At 36.5% G+C, this 26,542-nt stretch overlaps 1 protein-coding gene and 2 non-coding genes across 3 annotated transcripts in view; 1 reads left to right on the plus strand and 2 right to left on the minus strand.

Moving 5' to 3' along the window:
• IL1RAPL1 (interleukin 1 receptor accessory protein like 1) overlaps positions 1 to 26,542 on the plus strand; it is a 1,366,342-nt gene that overhangs the window by 835,130 nt on the left and 504,670 nt on the right. The window lies entirely within an intron of this gene.
• On the minus strand, positions 2,420 to 2,489 carry LOC131503332 (small nucleolar RNA U2-30). Its single transcript, XR_009257422.1, has one exon. It is a non-coding gene; the product is annotated as a small nucleolar RNA U2-30 (small nucleolar RNA).
• On the minus strand, positions 2,663 to 2,742 carry LOC131503333 (small nucleolar RNA U2-19). The gene has a single exon (XR_009257423.1). It is a non-coding gene; the product is annotated as a small nucleolar RNA U2-19 (small nucleolar RNA).

The following is a 26,542-nucleotide window of genomic DNA, read 5'->3' on the forward strand; positions in this document are numbered from 1 at the left end:
GCTGATCAATAACAGCTCTGCTGCCTAATAGCTGTGTGACCTTGGGGAAATTATTTAACTCCTCTTTGACTTTGTTTCTTAATCTGAAAAGTGAGGGCAACCATGTCTTCATCATAAGATCATTGTGAAGATTAAATAAATAATATGTGTAAAGTTTTTAAAAGACCTACATAGCCACCATTTTCATATACATTAGCTGTGGTTATTGATGATGATGATTGAGATGACAGTGAAACCGTGTTCTTTCTTAAAAACTCAGAGTGAATAGCCACACTCAGTGTCTCAGTATGACTTTGTGTGCTCCAGCAGTAGGATTGATTATATTTGTGTACATATTCTTTGTTTCCCCATACTCTTGTACCAGCTTAATTTAGATAAAAATCACAGGGAACTAGGAGCATTGGTTTACTCAAAATTGAATTCACATGTAATTTTTTAAAACATAAATTGAGAAAACTCCTTTGTGTCTATGTTTGAACTTCTCTGACTTCCTAAAATAAAATTTAGATTCGATCTCAGAGGACAGGGTGGCATCTTTGACAACTGGATTTTAGGAAACTTAAAAAACAAACAAATGGGATTTGAAAAGCCAACATAACATTGAAGAGGAAGAACAAATCTGAAAGCCTGATACTATAGGACTTTGATACTTACTTACTCTTTGGTATTTATTTACCCAGAGGAGTTGAAAACTTTTGTCCACATAAAAGCCTACACACACATCCTATACCAGATTTATTCATAATTGCCAAAAATTGGAAGCAACCAAGACATCCCTTCAGTAGGTGAGTGGATAAATAAACTGTGGTACGGTCAGATGTTAGAACATTATTCAGTTCTAAAAGGAAATTAGCTATCAAGCCACAAAAAGACATAGAGGAAACCTAAATGCATATTACTAAGTGAAAGAAGTCAGTTTGAAAAGGGTACATACTATATGATTCCATCTATATGATATTTTGGAAAAGGCAAAACTATGGAGACAGTAAAAAGATCAGTGGTTGCCAGAGTTAAGGGTGGGGAGCTAGAGGTGAATAGACAGAGCACAGGAGTTTTAGGGCAGTGAATATTCCCTGTATGATACTATGTTATACATTTTTTGTGTGGTTTCATATTTTTATTTAAATTCTAGTTAGTTAACATAAGCTTTGTTATACATCGGTCCAAACTGATAGGATGTATAACACCAAGAGTGAACCCTAAGCTACGCTATGGACTTCGGGTGATTATGATGTGTCAGTGTAGGTTCATGTTGTGATAAGTGTGCCACTATGGTGGGGGATGTTGTTGATGGGGAGGCCGCGCATGTGTTGAGAGAGAGGGTGTATGGGAAATCTCTGTACCTTCCTTTCAATTTTGCTGTGAGCCTAAAACTACCCTTAAAAAATAAAGTCTTTTATAGCAAAATAAGTAAAGAAATTACATATCATTGCCCTGGTGTAAAGAATCAAGATTACTAAAATGCAAGAAAAATTTACTCATATTTCCCATTTGTATGGAACATAGAGATATTAACACTGTCTTGACTTACTTGCTCCCTATGGTGGTCAGGCTGCATGGAGCCTGAGCTGAGCCTGAGTTTTCTCATCTAAAATATATGTTGATAGATGTGCATTGTGATTAGAGATCAAACAGGTCAACAAAGAAGTAGCAGGGAAAGGACTGAGGTGCAGAAACAAGGTTCTTTCCTAGAAATTCAAAGGTAGATCGAAGTAAAAGTCTCTTAAGGTTGTGATGTGTCTGAATATTGGTAGTAGTGCTATGTGCCTCAGCACAGGCTTTAAATAGCCCTTGGAGTTTGTGACAACTTTATGCTCTGATAAGTATGTATTTGTAGATAATTCAGGCTGAGTTTAAAGGTTTGCAGCAGGGGGATGAATGGATAAAGATGCGGTATGCATATACAACGGGATATTACTTAGCCATGAAAAGAATGAAATCTTGCCATGAGTAATGATGTGGATGGAACTAGGCAGTATTATGCTAAGAGAAAGAAATCAGTCTGAGAAAGACATACCGTACCATACCATACCATATGATTTCACTTATATGTGGAATTTAATAAACAAAACAAATAAGCAAAAGGGGAAAAAGAGAGAGACAAGCCAAGAAACAGACTCTTGAAAACAAACTGATTGTTACTAGAAGAGAGGTAGGTGGGGGAATGGGTTAAATAGGTGATGGGGATTAAGGAAGGCACTTGTTGTGATGAGCACCAGGTTTTGTATGAAAATGTTGAATCACTATATTGTACACCTGAACCTAATATATTGTATGTTAACTGGAATTTAAATTAAAAACTTTATTAAAATGTTGCCAACAACAACAACAACAAGAAAAAGGTTTGCAGCAGGGGTTGCATAAGATATTGTGAAAATGGTATTGAACGTGATCTTAAATATCTTATTCTTTAAAATTCTGAGTTCAGTTCAAGTGTAGAAATCTTCATAGTCACAAAGGTCAGCAGTGAAACCTTCTCATCACTGCTCAGCACTGATGAGCGTTTCATACACACATATACCCTCCCATCTCTTTCATCCATCAGCCAGTCCTTGGTTCTCTGCTGTCACTTTTATAAACATACATGCACACCCGCTCACATTCATACTCACACACTGACCATCCCAGACATAAGCCCTTATTGCTTTAAATTACTTTTACTTCTCAGAAGTATGAAGATCATGCATCAGGCAGACTGGAAGGTCTTCTGATGCTCAGATTCAGCTATTTTCATCATTGATCTACTTCACTAAGAACAGATCTCAGAGAATTAAATATTTTAAATATAAAAAATTAAACTAAATTCACTTAGGAGTCCCACTATATCCTCTGTGTAGCTATGACGTTTATTTCTTGCTGCCTTGCAGCTGAGCATAAAAGAGCAAATGGTGGCCTCTCTCTCCAGTCCATACCGACTAGAAAAATGATCACACAAACAACTACCGATTTGTGCTTGGTTAAAAAGAAAATATTTCCATTCTAGAACACAAAATGAGTAAAAACAATCTAATTCTGTTTAAGGATTATACTGATTGCTTCTGTATCTTTGAAACAAAAAAATAAGTAAGATACAATTTACACAACCACAGGTTTGAAGAAATTGGGTCCTGAATACTATGATCAGGGCATCTTTCTGTTGCCACCTGCCCTACCTCAAAACGATTCTCCACATTGTGAAAAACAGATGCTTAAAAGCCATCAGTAACTCACTCCACATTACTCAGAGTCCCAAATCTTTAGTTGGTTTATCAAACCATCAATCATTGGTCCTCACTCACACCCCATCTCCCTTACAAACTACGAGTTTGTGTTCTTGTAGTGTCAAGGCACATCTTTTTCACACACTTTTATAGTTATATATTTATTTTCAAAACTTTTTTTAACATTTATTTTTGAGAGAGAGAGACAGACAGACAGAGTGTGAGCAGGGAAAGGGCAGGGGTGGGCGACACAGAATCCGAAGCAGGCTGCAGGCTCTGAGCTGTCAGCAGAGGGCCCGATGCAGGGCTCAAACCCACGAACTGTGAGATCTGACCTGAGCTGAAGTCCAACGCTTAACGAACTGAGCCACCCAGGCGCCCCTATAGTCATATATTTAAAGTAATGTCTCTCAGACTTTGATATGCATAAGAATTATGTAGAGATCTTGTAAAAATGCAGATTCTGATTCCGGCTGATGCGGTTGCTGCAGGCCCCAGACCACACACTAAGTAACAAGGGCTTAGAGTCTGTCTGCTTCTCTGGACCTGGGGACAGGATCCTCAGAGCCTGAATCACAGCAGGCCCTGAATTAACAGCCACTGAATGAATTTCAAAAGCAACAGAATCTCGACAATATAACATTTTCATTTTAAAATACAAGCAGTGCTTACAAATAACCATTTGAGAAGAACTTTGTTAACTTCCTTCCCTCCTTCTGTATCTTGGTACATCCATCTGTTCTTCCTGTCTCTTTGCCTCAAAGTTCACTGGTATCTGGAATTTCTACCCAATCCCCTGCTTTTCCTGTATTCCTTTTACACCCTGGAGGCATTTTCAATGATAGCACTTCTGAAAATAAAAAGTAAAGGAAGCCAGCATAGAGAGATGAAGAAAAGTGAACCTCTGTTCTCTTCAGATACCAGTTGAGTTACTTTCTTGTTTCTCCCAATCTAACCTCTTTGGACCCCATCAGACCATTTACCAAAGAATCCCAAACACATCCCTAGACTCCACTTTGGTATTGTAATGCTCAACACTGTTGTCTGTATGTTCCTCGGGAATGGAAATGAACCTTTTATCAGTCATTTATTTATAGAAAGACTTGTCTTTTAACATCTAAGTAAAGATTTGATCATGTTTTGAGCCTATAAATATATTTTTAGATGCATACTTACCCAGGGCTCGGGGGAGAGAAGGCATGTAGTCATTTTGTTCCAAATGCTTATAGTTGGGTGTATTGTGAAAACGGAAAAATGAAAATTGTCATAAACTCCCTTTGGTCCCCTTACCACCTATATACCCAGCCCTTGTCTCAAATACTTGGAGCAGTCACTGTAGCAAAGGAGGAAATTGGTGAAAACATTTTATGAGATAATAATTTTCCTACCAGGTGGACTGTCTTTTAGTAGTACAGGCCCCGCTCTTCTCCTGTTAGGGTTAGACATGCTTCCAAGCAGACAAAAACCATCAAGTAAAGCATTGTTTCAGGGAGATAATATGTACTCAGAAACCTTGACACTTGTGGTTTTAGGAAGCCATAGATTGACTTTTCTACTAGGACGTACAAATCTTTGTTGGGCTTCAAACTTATTTAATGTCCAAAGGAATAGTATAAGAAAGAAGGTTAATTAGTCTGGATTTCTATGTAAAACTTACGGTATAACTTACAGAGCATATGCTTTCTATCCTTCTCTCTCTCTCTGGGATGTAGTCTATATCTACATGATAAGTAAAATGTATATTTGTATTTCTATATCCATATATCTAATTCGTATCTTCCATGTTTGCATTTCATGTATATATGTATGTGTATATGTGTATACTCTATATTTTCTTTTTTTTAATGTTTTTTTTTTTTTTTTTTTTTTGAGAAATAGAGAGCATGAGTGGGGCAGGGGCAAAGAGAGGGAGACACAGAATCTGAACCAGGCTACAGGCTGTGAATTGTCAGCACAGAGCCCAATGCGGGGCTCGAACTCATCAACTATGAGATCATGACCTGAGCCGAAATCGGACACTTAACCTTCTGAGCCACCCAGGAGCGCCTATTTTTTCATTTCTTGACAGCTGAGGAATGAAAGATATCAGAAGAAAACCTCTTGGTAAATGTGTAGATTTGGCCACTAGCAAGATATTAGACATAATATAAATCTCATACTAAAAATGCCATCCCCCAAATACAAGGAGAATAGAACAATTATACCAGGGTGTGAATTCTAGCAAATTAAAAGAAGTATCTGTATGATCTATATTTCTAATTATCTGACAGAGTGCTGTTAATAACTTTTCTGGAAGCCACAAGCACAGCAGTAGCACTTAATTATGATGTAGTCTTAAAATATAACACAATGCACTTTTTCTATGGCCTTCAAGATCACATTGGCAGCAAAGCCTACCATAATGAACTGTCCCGAAGCCTCAAGATGCTGTTTTCAGCAATTTTGCGTTTGAGTATTCAGATTCTACAGTGTGAGAAATCTGACTTGAATGTGCTCCGCCACAGTAACTTCAGAATATTCACATTTTTCCTTTTCTTCATTTAAGGCCAGGTTCATAAAAAAGCATATGGAATATTGCACATAAATAGTTATCGTGAGCTAAGAACTAGATACAACCTCAAGATTATTCAGGACAGGCTGATGATTATTTTGCCCAGTGGACTTCTTTTTGCTGCGACACACACATTAAAAAAGGGCCTTCACATTTCCCATGGTTCTCAGTGGTGAACTCACCAGCCTATAATTAGCAGCGCACAGTTATTCAATCATCTGTTTGCAGTCAAGAAAATACATCATTTGTTTTCTTTTGATATTTTGTTTCACATCATGTAAGCGTATGTCTAAAGCATTAATAAAATTGTAAATTACACATTTGAAGATTAGATCAGAGAAAATCTCTTAAACATTCTGACATTCTCTGTAATTTTCTTCCTTTTGCAGATGTTGGACCCATTTTGCTACTTGTTTCATTTTAATCTGAAAAAGTCCACCAAAAGAGAGAAAAGGAAAAGTTAAGTCTTCCTAAAAAGGACTATTATGCTAAATACTAACTACCAGAATAAGTCATCATTCATGGGAATTAGAAGCAGCCCCCTTAAATGTGCCTATGCTATTTTTTAAGATTTAAGATATTTTACTTTAATTTTAATTCACCACTAACCTGTGTCACTTTTTGAAAATTATAGGAATTTTTTCCCACTCAGGTTTTTTTCTTTTTTTTAATATATCAAGTGAGCACTTAACTGCTCCTTTTGGAGTCACTCTAGGGTGTTGCATTAATTTTAGCTGTAGGATAACAATAAAAAGTAATTTTAGTTAACCACAAGATAACTTAGGGGCCTCATAAATGAAAACACTTTTCTGAATGCCAATTGTTGAAGGTAGCCTTAACGTTCCCTCAGCGTGACTAACTTGAGACAGACTGCTTCATGTTTATAGGCCCCTCATCTCCCTATTCTTAGAGCATTAGCTTTAGAAAACTTGAAATTGTCAATTCTTCCCTGCCCCTTTGAGGTGTAAATCATCTCCTAGGCTCTTGCCAGTTTTGTATCTCAGGGATGTCTTTCTCAAAGACTTGGGAGCCTTCCCTTTGATATGTCATCATTAAGGGAGCTAAGGCACCCTCTCTCTAGAGTTCATGAGGGAGTAAGAGTCTAACTTTAATAGATAAATGCCAATTAGCAAACACAGATAGCCTAATCATATTGATGGATCCCCCCTTTCCCAGTGTCCTTCAGTACTTTTCTACTAGCTCATCCCAGTGCTTAAAACCTCTTTCACCTTTTGTTATGGTGGAGTTGAGTTCTTTCTTGCCTACTGTGGTTGTCTTTCATAAAGTCTTCCTTGCCTGTTTAAGTCTGTCTGGTGCATTTTTCCTAAGACATTATTTAGACTTCAAGTTTCCTGTAAGGAATCTGGATCAATGTAAATAGATTTTTTTAAAGGGTTTTAGTGAATATTCTAAGACCTAGAAATGCCTTATCTACCTGCAATTACTGTGTCTTACCCTTTTAAACCATACTACATTTTTTGCCTACTTTTATCATTCATGGTGGAAATATTCCTAAAATGTAATAAGCCTATTTTTTTCTCAACATGAAGAAAACTTTGTTTCTCAAAGTGAAAATAGTTGTGTTTATGTGTGTGTGTGTGTGTGTGTGTGCGTGTGTGATTAAGCAAAACTACACGTGTTAAAAATTCAAACGGTGAAAACCAGAGATTAAAGGAATGTTTCCCAGCCTTTTCAGAAAGGCTGAGATTCTAGCCACCCTCCCCCATGAGATTTTAAAACCATGGATATATGGTATAGCTGTTTATATACTGTGGTTTTTGGAATGCCATAAACCACTGTAATAGCCAAGATTTCTTTGCCCCTCAGGAACCAGTTTTTGCACTTATGGGGTGATAATGCCTGCTGAAAATGAATGGATAAAGCACAAAGTAAAAATCACCTAAAATCCCACAACACAGAGGTGACTACTGTTTGCATTTAGACAAACATCCTTGCATATATCTTAATATTTTATATCCTTTCTTTTATTCATTCTTCTACTTCAATAGCATAATGTAGAAATATTTCCATATTAATTTAGACGTCATCCTCTTCAAGTATGTCCCATAATTTATTTAATCGGTTACCTCTGGCACACCTTCTTTCTTTTTCTGTGTTGGAGTTTTAAGTAATGCTATGATCAATATCGTGCCACATCATCTTTACACATTTGATGAGATTTTTTGGTTGAAGATAGCGTATGATAACTTTATATAGAAAAATATAAAAAGTAGGCAAGAGAAAACAAACACATGATACCAGGATGTCTAAATGAACTAAACTACTATAAAAAATGCATAAAGATAACACATTCTTATAATGTATCTTAGATTGACAATGTTCTTTTAATTTGAGCATGATAAATGAGCTGAGTGCAGAAAAGAAGATTGCATTATATGTAAAATTTGGATGATGATATGTAGAATGTGTATTTTGTATATCATAAGGAAATGGTAGGTAGAAGCTTTATATTTAACAACAGAATATATTGTCTTGCATGTATAGTAAACCATTGCCCTACCACTCTTTCTTCCAAAAAAAACTCCCCCAAACTGTTATTGGTGGGGAAAGGCGCATCTGTCCATAAAATTTATTTGTAAACACTTAGACTTTGTTTCTGTCCATATGTAACCATGTGGACATAGGCTGTCTATCATGTAAAGTAAGTAATTGAATTTCTCATTTTCTAAGCTCACAGTTTTATGTGTATTCATATCTTTCATTTGCCAGTTTTAAACTTAAATATATACTTTCATTTTATAAAACTAAAATAACCCTTGTAGAAGATGTAAGCAACAGCATGCAAATGAGCTCTTTGGTGCTGTTCTTAGGCAGTATTTACTCACTGTTCACCTTGTTGTCTACAAAACAGGGAAATGCATGATGTGATATCTTTAGAAATAATTTCTGAAGGTATAATTTCTGGACAAAAAAAGGCATGTCTTTTTATTTTTTTAAATAAAATTTCCGAACTATCTTCCAAAAAATCTTTGCCAGTTTACATTCCTTCATATTTTGCATGAGAAAACACTTGGGTAGTACCAATTTTTTAAATCTCTGCAACACTTATACACACAAGTGAATCCCCAATATTGTTTTCATTTTACATTATTTAATAACTAATTGGGTTGAGTTTTTTAATGAGAATATTGACTATTTGTATTTTTTTAATCTTTTTATTTTAAGTTTATTTATTTATTTTGAGAGATAGAGAGGGAGAGAACAATCAGGGCAGTGCCAGAAGGAGGGAGAAAGAGAGAGAATCCCAAGCAGACTCTACACTGACTGCTCGGAGCCCAATGTGGGGCTCGAACCCACAAACCGTGAAATCATGGCCTGAGATGAAACCAAGAGTCGGATGCTTAACCGACTGAGCCACCCAGGTGCCCCTTGACTATTTGTACTTTGAAAAGAGATTTCTCTGATCTTAGAACTTTCAGCAGGTTTTTTTTTTTTCTTTCTTTTTCATCTTATTAAACATATTATTACCCACAATATAATCAGCATGTGTAATAATTTACTGGAATTTTACAGTCATGCTTGTGGGAACTCTATAGGACTCTGTGTCCTTTCATTTTACAAATGATTTTGCTTCCTTGTAAATTTACTCTTAAGTGTAAACGAAGTTTATGACAATTGTAGATATATTGATGTATATGACTTATTATTCATACATATTACTATTCTTAAAATATATTTAATAATTTATGCAGAGGTGTTCAGAAAAAATAACATTTAAAATAATTGCAGGTCTTTCATGGTCACAGGTATTTTTTATACATTTAAGGAGAACTCTAACATTCGCATGCATTTTTTCATACTGAAAGTTAGAAGCTTCTCAATTCCCTTCACTTCTTACTTTTTCTCTATGGACTTTGAACTGACATATTTGACTTTTTTTCATCTTTATCTTTTTTAAAAGTGTCATTAGACTGAGACAATATAGCATTTTTCTCTAAAGTGGTACTTTTAAAACAGATCTGATGGGGGGCGCCTGGGTGGCGCAGTCGGTTAAGCGTCCGACTTCAGCCAGGTCACGATCTCGCGGTCCGTGAGTTCGAGCCCCGCGTCAGGCTCTGGGCTGATGGCTCGGAGCCTGGAGCCTGTTTCCGATTCTGTGTCTCCCTCTCTCTCTGCCCCTCCCCCGTTCATGCTCTGTCTCTCTCTGTCCCAAAAATAAATAAAAAACGTTGAAAAAATTTAAAAAAAAAAAAAAAAACAGATCTGATGGAAAGACGAATGTCACAGAGATAACAAGGAGAGTGTAAGCACACACATGGCTCTGCTTCCACTTAGGCTCATTTCACTTATTTTTGGGGGCTCGTCATGTGAAGCAATACCTGTCTTCGTATGGGCACATTTTTGTTTTATGCCAACCACTGCCCATTTCTCCAAGTTTATTAATAAGACTTGTTACTGATACAGTTTACTCCAATGCTCATGTAAATTCTGATGTTTCCCCAGTATTTTGAATATGATAATCCATACCCAGAAAGGAAAATGAAAGCCAGTAATTGTGCTTTGGTTTTGATGACCCTTTTTTGAGAATTGTCTAAATAAGTTGACAGGATTTCATTAAACCTTATGGGGAATGAGGTACTGTTGCATAGGTAGACCTTAAAAACATCATGCTCTGTGAAAGAAGCAAGTCACAAAAGACCACCTATTGTACAATACCATCTGTATGAAATATCCAGAGCAGGCAAATCCATAGAGACAGAAAATTAATCAGTGGCTACCAGGAAATGGTGTGTGTGGGAGGACCTTCAGGAGGTACTCATTATTATTTTAATTTATATGTTATCTCCATAAATGCATTTGGACTTTTACTCAAATAGAATCGCATACCATACAATTTACTATTTTAACCAGTTCAGAGTGTAGAGGTTAGTGGATTTTAGTATCCAGTAGTCCCCTTCTTATCCATGGAGGGTACATTTCAGTACCCCCACTGGATGTGTTAAACTGTGGATAGTACCAAACCCTATATATGCTGTTTTTTCCTATAAATACATACCTGTGATAACGTTTAATTTATAAGTGAGGCGCAGTAAGAGAGTAACAACAGTAACTAATAATAGAAAAGAACAATTATAATAACAATATACTGTAATAAAAGTAATGTGACTCCATTTTCTCTCAAAATCTTATTGTACTGTACTTACCGTTCATCTTATGATGATGTGAGATGATAAAATGCCTATGTGATGAGTTAAAGTGAGGTGAATGATGTAAGCATTGTGACCTAACATTAGGCTATTAGTGACCTTCTGATTATATGTCAGGAAAATCATTTGCTTCCAGAACATACTTGACCCTGAGTAACTGAGACCATCAAAAGTGAAACTGCAGGTAAGTCGGGGAGGGGACTACCGTACTCACATTATCCTGCAACCATCATCCTTGCCTAATTCCAGAACATTTCCATTATTCTAAAAATAAACCCTATACCTCCCAGTCCCACCGTACTCCTACTTCCTGTCTGTATGATTTGTCTATTCAAAGAGAATCATACAAGAGGTGGTATTTTGTGACTGGCTTCTTTCATGTAGCATGTTTGTAAGGTTCATCCTTAGAGCTTATAGCAGTACTCCATTACATTTTATGGCTAAATAATATTCCATTGCACCAACGTAATACATACTGTTTATCCATTCATCATTTGATGTGCATTTGGGTTGTTTCTACTTTTTAGCTGTTAGGAATAATGCTTCTATGAAAATTCGTGTGCACATTTTTGTGCAAACATGTTTTGAATTCATGTAGGTATATACCTAGTAGTGAAATGGCTGAGTCGTAGGTAACTCTGTTGAACTTTTTGAGGAAATACAAAACTGTTTTCCATAACAACTGTACCACTTGACGTTCAAACACTACAAATCATATGTTTATGGTGTATGAGGGCTCCAGTTTCACAACATGTATACTGACTTGTTGTTTTCTAGTTGTTGTGGTTTTTTTTTTAATTTTAGCCATTCCGGCGACTGTAAAGTGGTATCACATTATTATTTTGTGCATTTGTTTTTAAATTGCTCACAGTACAAATGCGTCTGTGCTTTAATGAATGAAATGCATGATATCAAAATTATATAACCATTCTTGATGCATGCTGTGTATCTCTTGGTGTGCTGCAAGGAGTTGATGATTGTTCTGTATTATATTTATGAAAGAAAAAAAAAAACTTTATGGTAAAATTGAGGATCAGATTATATGTTTTAGGCTTTAACCTAAATCACTTTTTACAGCTAATTATTTCAACCCCTGAAAATCTATCTTTATTAAATTTTCAAAAGTAGCTTTAAAAGAATTGTACTAATAGACTTCTATGTTAATGGACTGGCCACTCTGGCTCACAGTGCCTACTGTCTGTAGTGCCCAGAAAAGGGAGCCCTATAAATCATCCTTATTTATAACCTTTCTTGACCTGAAATTCCATTAGTGAGAGGAAAAAAGCAGCTTCTCATTGAAAAATATATTTACATAATATCAGTATATAAACCATCCTTTCAGGGTAAGTTAAACTCCTCTAGAAATTTCATTAACTCTGTTAGACTGATAGTCATTAAAATAAATATGTCTTCATGAAACATTTTGCCTCCCTGGAGGCATGAGAAATAAAATGATAAAACTAATTAAAACAATGGAGGGAAAGAGGGAGAAAGAAAATCACACTAACAGTATCTAGGTTTTAGATTTTCCTTATAGATAAACAAAAGTAATCTCTTTGATTTGGGTTTTATTATAATGATTTTAATCTCCTTTCAAAAGTGTTGTTCAAAATGACTTACTTTTGATAACAAAACTGAGACTCTTACTACTATCTCCTCAGGAATTCTCCTAATAGGGCATTTGAAAAGGCTTTTATTTTACTAGGTACAATGATCTTGCATGCATTTTTATTCAAGTACCTAGGAAGAAGCAGTTGTGGCCAAGCTGGTAATTGACAAAAGTTGTGAGAACGTCTGAAGAAAAAAATGTAAAAGAATCCAAACATCTTACAACAATTTGCATACCCCCCTTTTCTTACTCATTGGCCTGGGAGATGACACCCAGAAGGGTGACAGAGAGGAGCAGGAACCTCCCCTTCTCTGTGATAAGTCCATAGGGAGAGCCATCTTCCAGGGATGGCTAAAACTTGTTAGTTCTGGTGGATAAAGACTTAAGCTGCTTGAAAGTGAAATTAAAATTTCCTGGAGTGACTGAGGGCAAAATCGTGAATTAAAGAGAGTTAACAAAGAAAATACACAGATTACTCTGTAAAGGTCCCAAATGAGATCTTAGATATTATATTACAATTGGAAGATACTGTGGTATTTAAAATTATTTCTGTGTTTCACTATTTTAATAAAATGTGTCATGTGTGTTGTATAATTGTTAAAGATTCTTGCTCTCTGTTCTTGATCTCTTTCATGAGAGTGATTTGTACTATGTAATTTTGGCAGAAATTTTTCCTAGTAGCAAGCAGAGGGTTTCACAGTAAAATTTTAAGATATGTATAAATATGTTAAAATTTTGTCTGAAAATGCACAATTTTTCAACCACAGCAAATATGAGAATTATTTTCTCTGTATTCTTTACTATATGTGCCAGCATTACTTGATCTGTGGGCCTTTTTATAAATCTCATGATGCCTCCCCACCCCCAAATTGTAACATCTCAGGTTTTATAAATTCTACATTCAGTTACTTAGTTACACAGTTATGTTTAACAATACATAGTTATTAACCATTATTACTGAGACTGACTTATATCAAAATAATGCAAAATGAGGACACAGTTCCAATGTGCACGAGTTTCCATTAGCAGAGTACAATCATGTTATTTGTAAATAGGGACAGGTTTATCTCTTCCTTTCCCATCTCTATGCACTGTGTTGAATCAGAGTGGTGAGAGCAGATGTCATTGCCTTGTTCTTCATTTTAAGAGGAAAGCATTTGCTCCATTCTGTCTTTCACCATTAAGTGTAATGCTAGCTTCAGGTTTTTGTAGATGCACATGATCCAGTCGAAGATGCTCCCCTCTATCTCTCTATTCTTACTTTTCTGAAAGTTCTTATCATGTATGGGAATTGGTCCATTTCAGTTGCCAAATTAATATATGTAGAATTCCTCATAGTATTCTCTCATTATCCTTTTGATGTTTTCAGGGTTTGTAGTGACTGTGATTGTTTCATTCTTGATATTAATAATTGGTGTCTTCCATTTCATTGTCATTGCTGCTAGAGCTTTGACAGTTTTATTGAGCTTTCCATAGAACATTGATTTTCTCAATTGCTTTTCTGTTTCAATTTCATTCATTTTTGTCTTTGTTTTATTGTTTTCTTCATTCAGCTTGCTTCGGGTTCATTTTGATATGTTTCTAGATTCTTCAGGTGGGAGTTTAGATTATTGTTTTGAGATTTTTTTCTTTTTTCCAACCTATGCGTTTAGTGCTTTCAGACTTCCTCTTAGCACTGGTTTGGTTTTATCCCATAAATGATTACAAGTTGTGTTTTCATTATTACTTAGTTCAATGTACTTTTTTTAAGTTTTTATTTAAATTCCAGTTAGTTAACATACAGTGTAATATTTGTTTCAGGTGTACAGTATAGAGATTTAACACTTCAACACAATATCAGGTGCTCATCACAACAAGTACACTCATTAATCCCCATCACCTGTTTAACCCATCCCTCCCACCTGCCTCCCCTCTGGTTCACTGTATTTTTGATATTCATGAAGACTCATTATTTGACCGATAAATTATTTAGTAGTGTAGTTTTTAGTTTCCAAATGTTAGCAGATTTTCCTATTGCTGCTAACTCATTTTTAGTTTGATTCCATGGTGGTCAGAGAGCACACTTTGTATGATTTCGTTTTTTTTTTTTTTCATTTGTTGAGGTTGCATGATGCAAGACATAGTCAATTTTGGTATGTGTCCCATGGTAACTTAAAAAGAATAGGTTTTCTGATGCTTTGTGTGGCTAATTCTATAAATGATCATTACATACCATTGACTGATGGCATTCTACCAAGTCAGTAGATTTGAATCTCTAGTTCTTGAAGAATCGAACCCTATATACAGTTGGTGCTTAATAAAGGTTTGTTGGATTTCATAGACCTGCTGTACTTGTACCCTCATTTCTGTCATCTGTTGTCATCTGCCACGGGATTTGACTAGGCAGGCTATAGTGATAATGCTGCATAACAAACAACCCAAAAGCACAGTTTGCTGTACCAATCATTTATTTCATAGTCACAGGTCTATAGCTTGGCTGTATTTTGACTGATTGTGTCTGTTCTTGCCTGATCTGTACTGAGCTCTGCTGGATTCCATGTTTTGGGTTAAATTCAAGTCTCTTCCTTATACTTTAATTTTTGGATCCATGCTGAAAGGAGCAGTAGCTTTCCAGAGCATATTCTTTACATGACAAATGATGGAAGGTCCAGGAGAGTTGGTAGAAATAGGGAATAACTCTCCAAGGCTCAGCTGATAATAGGCAGAGTATCACTTTCATCCATGTTCCATTGTCCAAAGGGAGTCATAGCAATGTCTAAAGCAAATGTTTGAAAAGGATATGTGTACTCCCCCTACTCTGGTAGGAGTCACCTCAAAATTATAGGGCAAAAGTCATGGATGAATAATTCTATTACAGTGAGGGAGTGAAGAGTTAAGAAGCAATGGTCCAATTTACTTCTGATTTACTTTCTGGATCTGTAATACTTACTATCTTACACAGGGATGAAAATGAAAATTAACCCTTCGCATGAGAAGGTGGGGAATCTTTATTTGATTTATAAACTATAAAGGATATTTCCCTTTGACATACAATGAAGTCTTATACATTGTGTTTTGGAGAATTTGAAGAAATAGCTCTAGTCAACTAATGAGAAAGTACTTCAGAATATAGTTAATATTACATCAAAGGCAATGTATTTTTTATTTTTATTTTTTTTAATTTTTTTTTCAACGTTTTTTATTTATTTTTGGGACAGAGAGAGACAGAGCATGAACGGGGGAGGGGCAGAGAGAGAAGGAGACACAGAATCGGAAACAGGCTCCAGGCTCTGAGCCATCAGCCCAGAGCCTGACGCGGGGCTCGAACTCACGGACCGCGAGATCGTGACCTGGCTGAAGTCGGACGCTTAACCGACTGCGCCACCCAGGCGCCCCTTTATTTTTTATTTTTAAGTGTATTTATTTATTTTGAGAGAGAGAGAGAGAGAAACAGAGCAAGAGCATGAGTGAGGGAGGGACAGAAAAAGAGAGAGAGAGAGAGCCAGAGAGAGAGAGAATCCCAAGCAGGCTCCATGCTCTCAGCACAGAGCCCAACACAGGGCTCAATCCCACAACTGTGAGATCATGACCTGAGCTGAGATCAAGAGTCAGATACTTAACCAACTGAGCCACCCATTTGCCCCAAAGGCAATATATTTTCAAATCTAGACTATATTTTCTAATTCTTTTGGTTTGGAACTATAGGTGGGTATTTGGTTTGGATAATTTTGGGGGGGGGGGAATCCTTTGTAAGCTTGCACAGCTAAGCTAGATACAGTAACCTAAATAGAGTTCATCTTTATCAGTTTGACTTGTGTGTGTGCATATAAGTGTGTGTGTGTGTGTGTGTGTGTGTGTGTGTATGTGTATGTGTGTGTGATGAAACATATGTACTTGCCATTTATTTTTGGAAACCTTCTAAGGTGTCTATGAGTTAGAAATATAGAGACTATTTAGTATCTTTCTGTTGGTCATCACAGAATACTATAGGATGATACACGTCCAGGATTTTTCAGGTCACAATTTGAATTTTATTTGAAGAGACACAATAGTCATTAAAAATACAACAAAGAAAACTCTGGGGACAGAATTCTTAATTTAAATCCAGAACAGGCATGTGGCACCTGATATTTCAAGTACTCACAGAGTGACAGAACTTTTCTTACCAGTGTGGAATAAAGGAAATGGTTTCTCAGAGTCTGTTCGGGGTACTAATTGGTTGTAGTTGAGGCAGGAGTTTTAATGAAACGGACACTTGTTCTCCAAGAATTGATCTGGGACCACCAACACATTAACAGACTATTGAACACATAACAAGCAAGTGATGATTTGCAATCAGTCCTTGTCAGATTGGTTTCAGTTAAAACCTTTAACCCTGAACACAGGGATGACCTCATTATCAGTTTTCTTAGGTCAAGATCAAGCAAAATTAAGAGTCATATTTAAAAAGTATTTGTGTTTGCAGGCATTCATGTGAGTGACATTTTAAACACAATTATCAGAACAAAATAAATGCAGTTGAATTAGAATCCAATTAGAGCCTTTGCAACATATGTCAAATATAAAGGAACAAATTTCACTGGCAAATGAAGGAATGAAGGAAACATTTTAGAACACATTTATTGTTATCTGAATTATATAAGTTGCAAGGAAAGGACACCATTGAAATATTGGTATTAAATAAACTTTAGGGTTACCTGAGTGGCTCAGCCAATTAAGCGTCGAACTTCGGCTCAGGTTGTGATCTCACGGTTCGTGGGTTTGAGCCCCACATCGGGCTCTGTGTTGACAGCTCGGAACCTGGAGCCTGCTTCACATTCTGTGTCTTCCTCTCTCTTTGCCCCTCCCCTACTCACACCCTGTCTGTTCTCTCTCTCTCTCTCTCTCTCCTAAAAATAAAATAAGCATTAAAAAGTTTAAATAAACTTTAAGGTTGTTATATTTGTTCTGATTTTCCCTTGCATAACATTTTCTGGTTCTTTGTAATATAACAATAAGCAAAATGTAAGAAATTCAGCTTTGGATGTGTCTGCAGTTATTGCAGTTATGTTCTTATCTAGTGATATCTGTGTTATAGCTCCCCTCTCTCAACTTCCTTCATCGTTGTTTTACCTCCTCTCCTTGTCCCTTCCATGATTATCTACTTTTATAACTTTAACAATCAGTGACCCTCTATTTCTTCCAGTGCCCTCTCTTCCAAAGAACAGACCTCATATGCCTAGCTATTTACTACAAGTGTTCATGGGGACATCTCCATGTTGCCTCAATAACTGTTCTCTTTTGTTTCTCATCCTCTGTCTGCTGTCCCCTTCCTTCATATTAAACCACAAAAAAAAAATCAATTCATCGTGTCTTGGTTTGACATTAGTTTATTCTGCCACCTATGTCAAAAATTTCTATCATCTTTGATTCTTGCCTGTCTCTTAACTCCAGTTTTCATTTGGTATCTGACCAAATGGGTAAGGAGAAATTGACATCTGTGACTGTTTTCCAGAGTGTTAACATTTTATCATTAATTATCTTAGTGGCCTTAATTCTAACCTGATTCATAGTTCCATGGATTCTACCTGCTGATTCAAATACTTATGCCTAATGCATAGGCCAAAAAAGGTAAGCACATGACATATGGTCCTTGGCAGACATTTCATTTGACCTTGACATTCTCTCCTGATGTTCCTAGACATGACTTCAAAATTCAGTAGTGTCTCAGAAAGTCAAAATCAGTACAGTATCATTGGCACAGTATGAAATCTGTCTGCAGTCTTGGCCTGCATTACTATTATACCGTGTAAAATGCTCTTGTTGTCTGCTGTTAATTCCACTCTGAATATATTATACAAACTTTGATCAGATAAATCTGCCTGAAGCACACTTCTCCTTGTGTGATTTTACCATTCCACATGGATATAATCATATGTATATGCTGGAATGTGGAAATGCTTGGGAAGTCCTGAGTAATGAATTGGCATGATTATTGCTTCATGACCTGTGTCTCAGAACTCATTGGTGCTAATTTTGGAAGGTCTCCAGAGTTAGGTTGGGAAGAACAGTTCTCTTCTTGAAAAGCAGAACTCTCTTGTTACTGTTTGGGGTGGAAATTTTCTCTCCTGTGGTTCCTCACGTGAATGATCCCACCTGCTTACTTTTACGCACAAAATCTGCACATCTTCCAGTTAGCTGATTACATCCACCATTTTGTTTTAGTATAAGAATGGACTCTTTCCTCCACCAGTCATTTTGGTGGGATTTTGTTGAGAAAAAAAGAAAAACGGATGTTCTTAGTCCAGAATTTTATGTATTTTTAACATCTTTCTTTTGAAACAGTTTTCATCTTAGAAAAAGTTCTGAAACTTTTTCTATAAAGTTCCTGTGTACCTTTTTTCCAACTTCCCCAAATTTTAACAAGTGATATAATCTTAGTGCAGTTATCAAAATCAGGAAATTGACATTTATTCAATACCATTAACTAATCTACAGATTAGTCCTGTTTTGTAAAGGGTAATGTTTAACAGTGTATTCACCATATTTATCCAAAGTTTTATTTCTCCTTAATTTAAAACAAAGAGACATAGCACTTAGACATAGTGATTGATCTTAATATTGGTAAGTGAAATAATAGAAGACCCTAATATATTTTTTTCATTCTATTCCCATTTCTAAAAATTGTTTACATGTAATATTTTATTTATGTAATTAATATTTATCTAAGTTCACTCTTTGTATTGCAAAGAACAGCCTCTACCTTTATGTGATCAATCATCTGTAAGGCTTTATTTTTTGCAACCTAAAGAGGAAAAACTCTTAGGAGAATGTCACAGAAATCCATGCACAGGGACCAAAATGTAATGTGTTTCATTCAAACTTGCACTAAGGCCTACAAATTTGTTAGGAAATGAGGGTCTTTCTATGTCTATCCATCTCTGTGTCTGTCTTTCAGCTTCGATGGTCACAATTCATCTTATGCCATACTCGATAGGATTGTTTTTCATTTCTCTGTATATATTTCATGTTCTCTCTTGTTCAGACCTTTTTATCTCCTTACAAATGGCCTCATAATGGCCACCATAGTCAAAGTAGATCATCTTTAAGCTCTATTATTCACCATAGCCTGAACACTCCCCTTTGTGATTCTGTTTAAGTCCAAAAGAGGACTTGGCTGAATCCAACTTATTTGGGGATGGTAGGGTGAGGCCACATATGTTGAGTTGTGTATAGGTGCTTTCTACTCCCTTATGTCAAGTCCTTAATCCTTACTAAGCCAAAATAACTGTACATTTAGTTTTTGCTACGCAACAACCAATCCCCCAAATACAATAATCATTTGTTCACAGTTCTGTGGGGTCGTCGATTTGGGCTGGGCCCAGCTAGGATGGTCTGATTCTGCTTTGTGTGAGGTCACCTGGGCCTATTGCTATGTCTGGGACCTCAGCTGGTGTGAATGAGCTTTTCTCCTTATGTGCTTCTTCATCTTCAAGAGGGCTAGCCCAGGATAATTCATATGTAGACAGATGGGGTTCCAGAAGCAGCAAGAGGGTGCAATCTCCAATACAGAGGTGCTTTTCATGTCTGTCCTTGTGTCATTTTTGCTAATGTCTCCTTGACCAAAACAAGTTATATGGCCGAGCCCAAATACAAGGCATGAAGAAGTAGATTTTACCTCCTGTTAGAACTTGTGGCATCAGATTGCAAAGGGATACATTGCAGAGTTTGAAGAATTTATGGTCTTTTTTTAATCTATCATACTCATCTAGGAAAATTGGGTGGGATCGTGTAGATCATAACATTTAAGGACAAAAGGGGATGTTAGCAAACATTTCCCCAGTTAGGCTTGTGAATAGGTAGCTGCAGAATATGGTTAAGATAGTGAAGTCAGAGGGTGCCATACTTCATTTGTATTCATGCAATCAGTTTTCTTAATGATCTCAACAGCAGAGTCATGAAATTGTTTGAGGCAAGTATATAAGTAAAAAATGTACAATCTATCTACAGCCAATTCTTTGGTTATAATCTAATTAAGACTAGATAGCAATGACTGGAAATCATGTTTCCTGATGTCCTTCTGTAGCACAAGCAAATTAAAGATGTGTTACACTTCCCGGTGTGAAAGAACCCCCATAGAAAAAAACAAAAAACAAAAAAGACAAAAACACCGTCACAATTAACACTAATTGGAGTTGGTACTGGCAAAAAAAGATAATTAATTCTAGCTTGCTTTTATAGTTGCCCTCATGGGTTGAAGCCGAAGCACATCTATTGGTTTTGCTTGAAATTTGCCCTGGTACTGCCCACACTGTGCTTTTATAGTGGGTAAATAGAAACAGTAAATTCCCAGTACCTAATGTGTCACTGTACAAAAATAGACAATCTGCTTATACATATTCATGTGTACCTCTGTTTTCTGGAATATTCTTTAGATAGAAAAGTTAGAATTTGACACATCCATGAAACAGAGTTCATTATGAGGTCAACACGGTGTTCTACTTCCTTTTGTGCCCTGAAAGGTACACCTTGGTTCTGAAAAGCATAATAGACTTTTACAAAGTGAATACTCTAGTCTCCACTGTCTTAGATTCGCTCTTGTGAAGAGAAGGGATCCCACTAGTGAGCAGAAAATCAATTGCTAACTTTCTGGAGCTGCATTAAGTTTTACTTACCAGTAGGATACCATCATCTCTTTTGGAACCTTGCTGGCTTAGCCATTAACTCCCTTTTCACAAACAGGGTCAGACCTTTGCTGCTTCTGCGTTAGAAGTTTTATACATTATACATAAACGTGTTTGTTTTTAGAAATGGAATTGCATGTAGAAATGTTTTGGCATTTTGTAGAGATAGCTGTTATCAAAGAAGGCCTGCAATGAAGTAGACTATAATTGACCTCTACCCAGTCTATTTTATGGCTGCATTTACATTATAGTCTCTATAAAGTTATTGCAGTGGTTTCACGTGTTTAATATAGCTATTTAAGTTCGCTTGAGTGAGTTACTTTACTCTCTGTGCTAGTTCAGACATGTGGGCCTTGAAAAGCATGTGTATTAAGGCTTGGATTTCTGTGTTAAGTAGGACATTGATCCTTTGATTTAAAAAGGAAAACAGTCACTTACTATGATATAATTCCTCTAATGAAGTTGCTGTTCTTCCAGTGTCCTTTATTAATTCCAAAATCAATTTTGAAACTACTTTGCTATCTTTTAATACTTTCATTGTACTAAAACTATAGAAAATTGTTTCAACTGAGAGAAGGTTGAACTAGGAATAACTACCACTTAAGTGCTACTTTTAGTTTGAGATAATAGTTGAAAGCAGTAAAACTGTCTGAAATTTATAATATAGTATCAGATGGTTCTCAAGATCTATTGCCCTATATAACGTTTTAATTAGAAAACTCACATAGAAATTTTGACCCTTCAGAACAAAGGCATAGTTTGAAAACCAAACAAAAAGCAGTGTGGTTTAAATGTTGAAGAATTGTGAGCTGTTAAAAGTGTCCCTAAGTGTGGCTTCATTTTATGTATGTACGTCGTTTTATTACATCTGTGATTAAAAACACAAGCAAACGAGAACTTTTGACAAGCATGTTTAATACTCTGTTTTTAATGAGTCATGTTACATATTCTGACTCCTAAATTAGGATGTATCAGACAGTAAGATTATTCTACTTAAAAACTTAAAAAAAAAAAAAAGAAGAGGTAAAGAGGACTGATAAGTGCTGTGTTCTGAATCATCTAAAACTAAGAACCAGTTTTAGTTCTAATAATTCCCAAGACTTGACTAAACCATATGTAGTCTGGTGACTAAGGAACAATGGATCTCTCGATCTCAGGTTTCCTTTCTGCAAGACTGTACTTAGAATGCTTGTTTAGACTTAACAGTGCACCTGAGGGCCCATAGCAGTGGACATATTAATCATCATTTCACAACATACAAGTGGTTACACATGTAGTATGCTCTGGGAGAAACTGCTTATACTTTCTTACATACTATTGCCGTTTTCACAAAAGACCATACCAAGTCTCATTTGGAATGCTCTCAGAACATTTAAACCAGCGATATGATGGAGTGAGCCAGTTTATACCAACTCACAAGAGCTTGACCAATGCTCCCCATCACATCCCTCCCCAGGCAAAACTGTTGTTAAACATTCATCAGCACACCACTGAGTTTTAAACTATATATAGTTTTATTTTTTTAAGTTTATTTATTTTGGGAGAGAGACAGAGCAAACAAGGGAAGGGCAGAGAAAGAGAGGGAGAGAGAGCATACCAAGTGGGCTCTCCACCACCAGTGTGGAGTCCGATGCAGGGCTTGAAATCATGAACTGTGAGATCATGATCTGAGCCAAAAGCAAGAGTGGGACACGACCCACTGAGCCACACGGGCGCCCCTGAACTGTGTGTAGTTTTAAAACAGAATCTACATAATCTCAATTGGAATGAATACTTACCTTTTAAATGTTCTTGCTGTGAACTCTCAGTGTAAGTTATACAAGTCAACTAAACATTTATAAAACTTGTTTATCTTGAAAACCATGATTCCACTAGTGCATGTGGAAACCCTGTTACTCCTCCAAAGAGAGATGCTTCATCTCGCGTATAAAAACAAAATCTCCGGTTGGTTAGTTTTCATTGTAAAGCTGCCTTTCACTGTTTCATATTGAGGCAATTATGTGAGCCTCATATTAAAAAAATTTTTTTAAATGTTTAATTGCCTTCCAAAAGGAAGCAACATAATTTACTTCCTCAAAGCAGGGACATGATTTTCAGTGTTTATCCCCAAAGTATAGTTTCTATATGTATTGTAATTGTCCAAGAAGCAGTTTTCACAATAAGATCCCTTGTAATTACCCAGAATAATTTGGTATCTGAAGTATTGATATTAATGAGTGAAAAAGGGTTGTAAGTCACAGAGCTTTGCTGTAGCATTTTCTGTTTCACTGTACTGTAGGATTCAATGAAAGGTAGGTGTATCATCTCATGGAGTTTATGATAGCAATTATTAGCAAGTTCTCTCATGACATCATTTCACGTAAAAAATCCAAACTTAGGGGGCGCCTGGGTGGCTCACCCCACCAGTTAAATGTCTAACTCTTGATTTCAGCTCAGGTCATGATCTCACAGTTCTTAAGATCGAGCCCCATGTCGGGCTCTGTGCTGACAGCATGCAGCCTATTTGGGATTCTCTCTCTCTCTCTCTCTGCTCCTCCTCTGCTCATGCTGTGTCATGCTTTGTCTCTCTCTCTCTCTGTGTCTGTCTCTTTCTCTCTCTCTCTCTCTCAAAATAAATAAACTTTTAAAAAACTCCAAACTGAGATTAATTTAACTAAAACAAACTCTTCCTTTGAGCTCCAATAGCACAATTCTTTTATAAGAACTATCTCTCTGCAATACAATTGCTGAATTACTCATCTGTCAACTCCTTGATAATAGAAAACATAGCATATATTGTATGTCACTATGAGAGATTAGGTCTCTGACATATAGGAGTCACCCACCACCCATTTGAAGAATAAATGAGTTAATACTAAGGGCAAAGATTGTTGACAAAAATAAGAAGTCCATGCATTAATGAAATGGAATACCCAGCATATACTTGAATCGTTAGGGAAGACTCCATTTCATTGGTAGGACTTCCACGAACACTGAATTTATATATGGAAAGGAGAGCAAAGTGGTCTAGGCAGGGGAAAATGCATAAGCAAGGTTGCTGAGGTGTAACTAATGCATTTGAAGTTCAGTAATAGTCCAGTTCAGTTGGAGTCAAGATTCGTAAAAGTTAATTCTGGAGACTGAGAGGAGCGTTGGAGTAACATCGGGTCAAAGGGGAGGTTGAAAGTTTATCCTATTGGTTATGGGGAACCGCTGAGATTTTGCCTATATATTTAATTCAGAAAGATTCCTTTGAAATAGATTGTGACAGGGTGAAATTACAGTTGGTGAAAAGTGAGAAAACCTGAACTATTAGACTGTTAATGCTATGAAATTCAATGTTATTTAAATGTGCCCTCATTCTCCCTGCCCAAATCTATAAATAATTTTAAGGCAAAATTATTCTCAAATACTAAATTGTTTTAGACTTCATTTCTAGGAAAAAGTAATACTTACAAATTCTATGTCCATATTACAGTGGTCGAATATAGCAAAGACTCAGCTTTATCCCCAGCCAATACAAATCCATTAATTAGAACAGTCAAAACGTGAAGAATCAGATTCAAAATCTGAATCTTAGTTTGCTTCCTTATGGAAGGCAACTAAACATATATATAAACCATGCACTGGATGGTTAAGAAATGCAAAAACTTAAACATGTTTTTAACTATTTCACTTCTCAAAAGTAATTAGTAATACCTAACATTTGCCAAGCAGTACTGTATGTTGAGTCTAGAACTTGCTATTTGCAGGTGTCTTAGCTCAGGCTGCTAGAACAAAATACCATGGCATGTGTATACCACATCTTCTTTATCCATTGAAAGACACTTAGGTTGTTTCCATATCTTGAGTCTTGTGAATAATGCTGCGTTAAACACCATAGGAAAGATAGCTTTTTGATATCCCGTTTTCATCTCATATACCCAGAAGTGGGACTGGTGGATAATATGGTTGTTTTATTCTTAATTGTTTTGAAGAACTTCCATACTATTTTTCATAGTGAGTAACCAATTTACATTCTCACCCACAATGCCCAAAGGTTCTCTTTATTCCACATTCTCACCAACACTTCTTATCTCTTATCCTCCTCATAATAACCATTCTAACAAAGTGATACGATGTGTGTGTGTGTGTGTGTGTGTGTGTGTATACACACACACACACACACACACACACAATGGAATATTATTCATCCATGAGAAAGAAGAAAATCCTGCCATTTGTGACAACATGGATGGGCCTTGAGGGCCTTATGCTCAGTGAGATAAACCAAAGAAAGACAAATATTATACAGTATCACATATATGTGGAATCTAAAAAAGCCAAAATTGTAGAAGCAGACTACAGTGGCCATTACTGGGGGCTGGGGAGTGGGGGAATTGGGGAAATGTGAAAAGGTACAAATTTGCAACTATAAGATGAGTTAGTCCTGGAGATGGAATGCATAGCATAGTGATTGTAGTCAGTCATATACTGTATTATATAGTAGATCTTATTTAGATCTTGCTAAGAGACAAGATCTTAAATGTTCTCACCATCAAAAAGAAATAATATTTGTGTGACATGATGGAAGTATTAGAAGCAAAAGTGATGATCATATTGCAATATCTGTGAGTTCGAGCCCCCCATCACTCTCTGTGCTGACAGTTCAGAGCCTGGAGCCTGCTTCAGATTCTGTGTCTCCCTTTCTCTCTGCCCCTCCCCTGCTCATGCTCTGTCTCCTTCTGTCTCAAAAATAAATGTATCAAATCAGCACACTGTGAACCTTAAACACATAATGTCATATGTAATTGTATCACTATAAAAATAATAAAAATATGCATTTTAAAATTCCATTGACTGGGTGGCTTAAACCATGGACATTTGTTTCTCACAGTTCTGGGAGGCTGGGAAGTCCAAGACCAAGATGGTGGCAGGGTTAGTTCCTGGAGAGGATCTGTAAGCTTCCTAGCTTACAGATGGCAACTTTCTCACTGTGTCTTCATATCACAGAGAGAGAGAGCTTTGGTGTCTCTTTATTTTCTTACAAGGTCACAAGTCCCATCACAAGGGCCTAGTCCTCATAATCTCATCTACACCTAATTATCCCTCAGAGACCCTACCTCCAAGTACCATCATATTGGGGGTTAGGGCTGCAACTTATGAATGGCGGGGCAGGGGAGGGGGGACAAACATTCAGTCCCTAACAATAGGTATTATCTTATTTAATATGTACAACAATTTGGTGAGAGGTGCTATTCTTCCTGTTTTGTAGATAAGGAAACCAAAACAGAAACAGTTAGGTTTCTCGCCCAAGATTACTGGCTTTTTGGTTGCAGGGTTGGGAAACAGCAGTGATTTGAACTTGCATTCCTATGAATGATCCTTTTAACCTTTTCTCTGGCTCAAAGCGT

The sequence above is a fragment of the Neofelis nebulosa genome, chromosome X (assembly GCF_028018385.1).
Source record: "Neofelis nebulosa isolate mNeoNeb1 chromosome X, mNeoNeb1.pri, whole genome shotgun sequence".
Classification (NCBI taxonomy): Eukaryota; Metazoa; Chordata; class Mammalia; order Carnivora; family Felidae; genus Neofelis; species Neofelis nebulosa.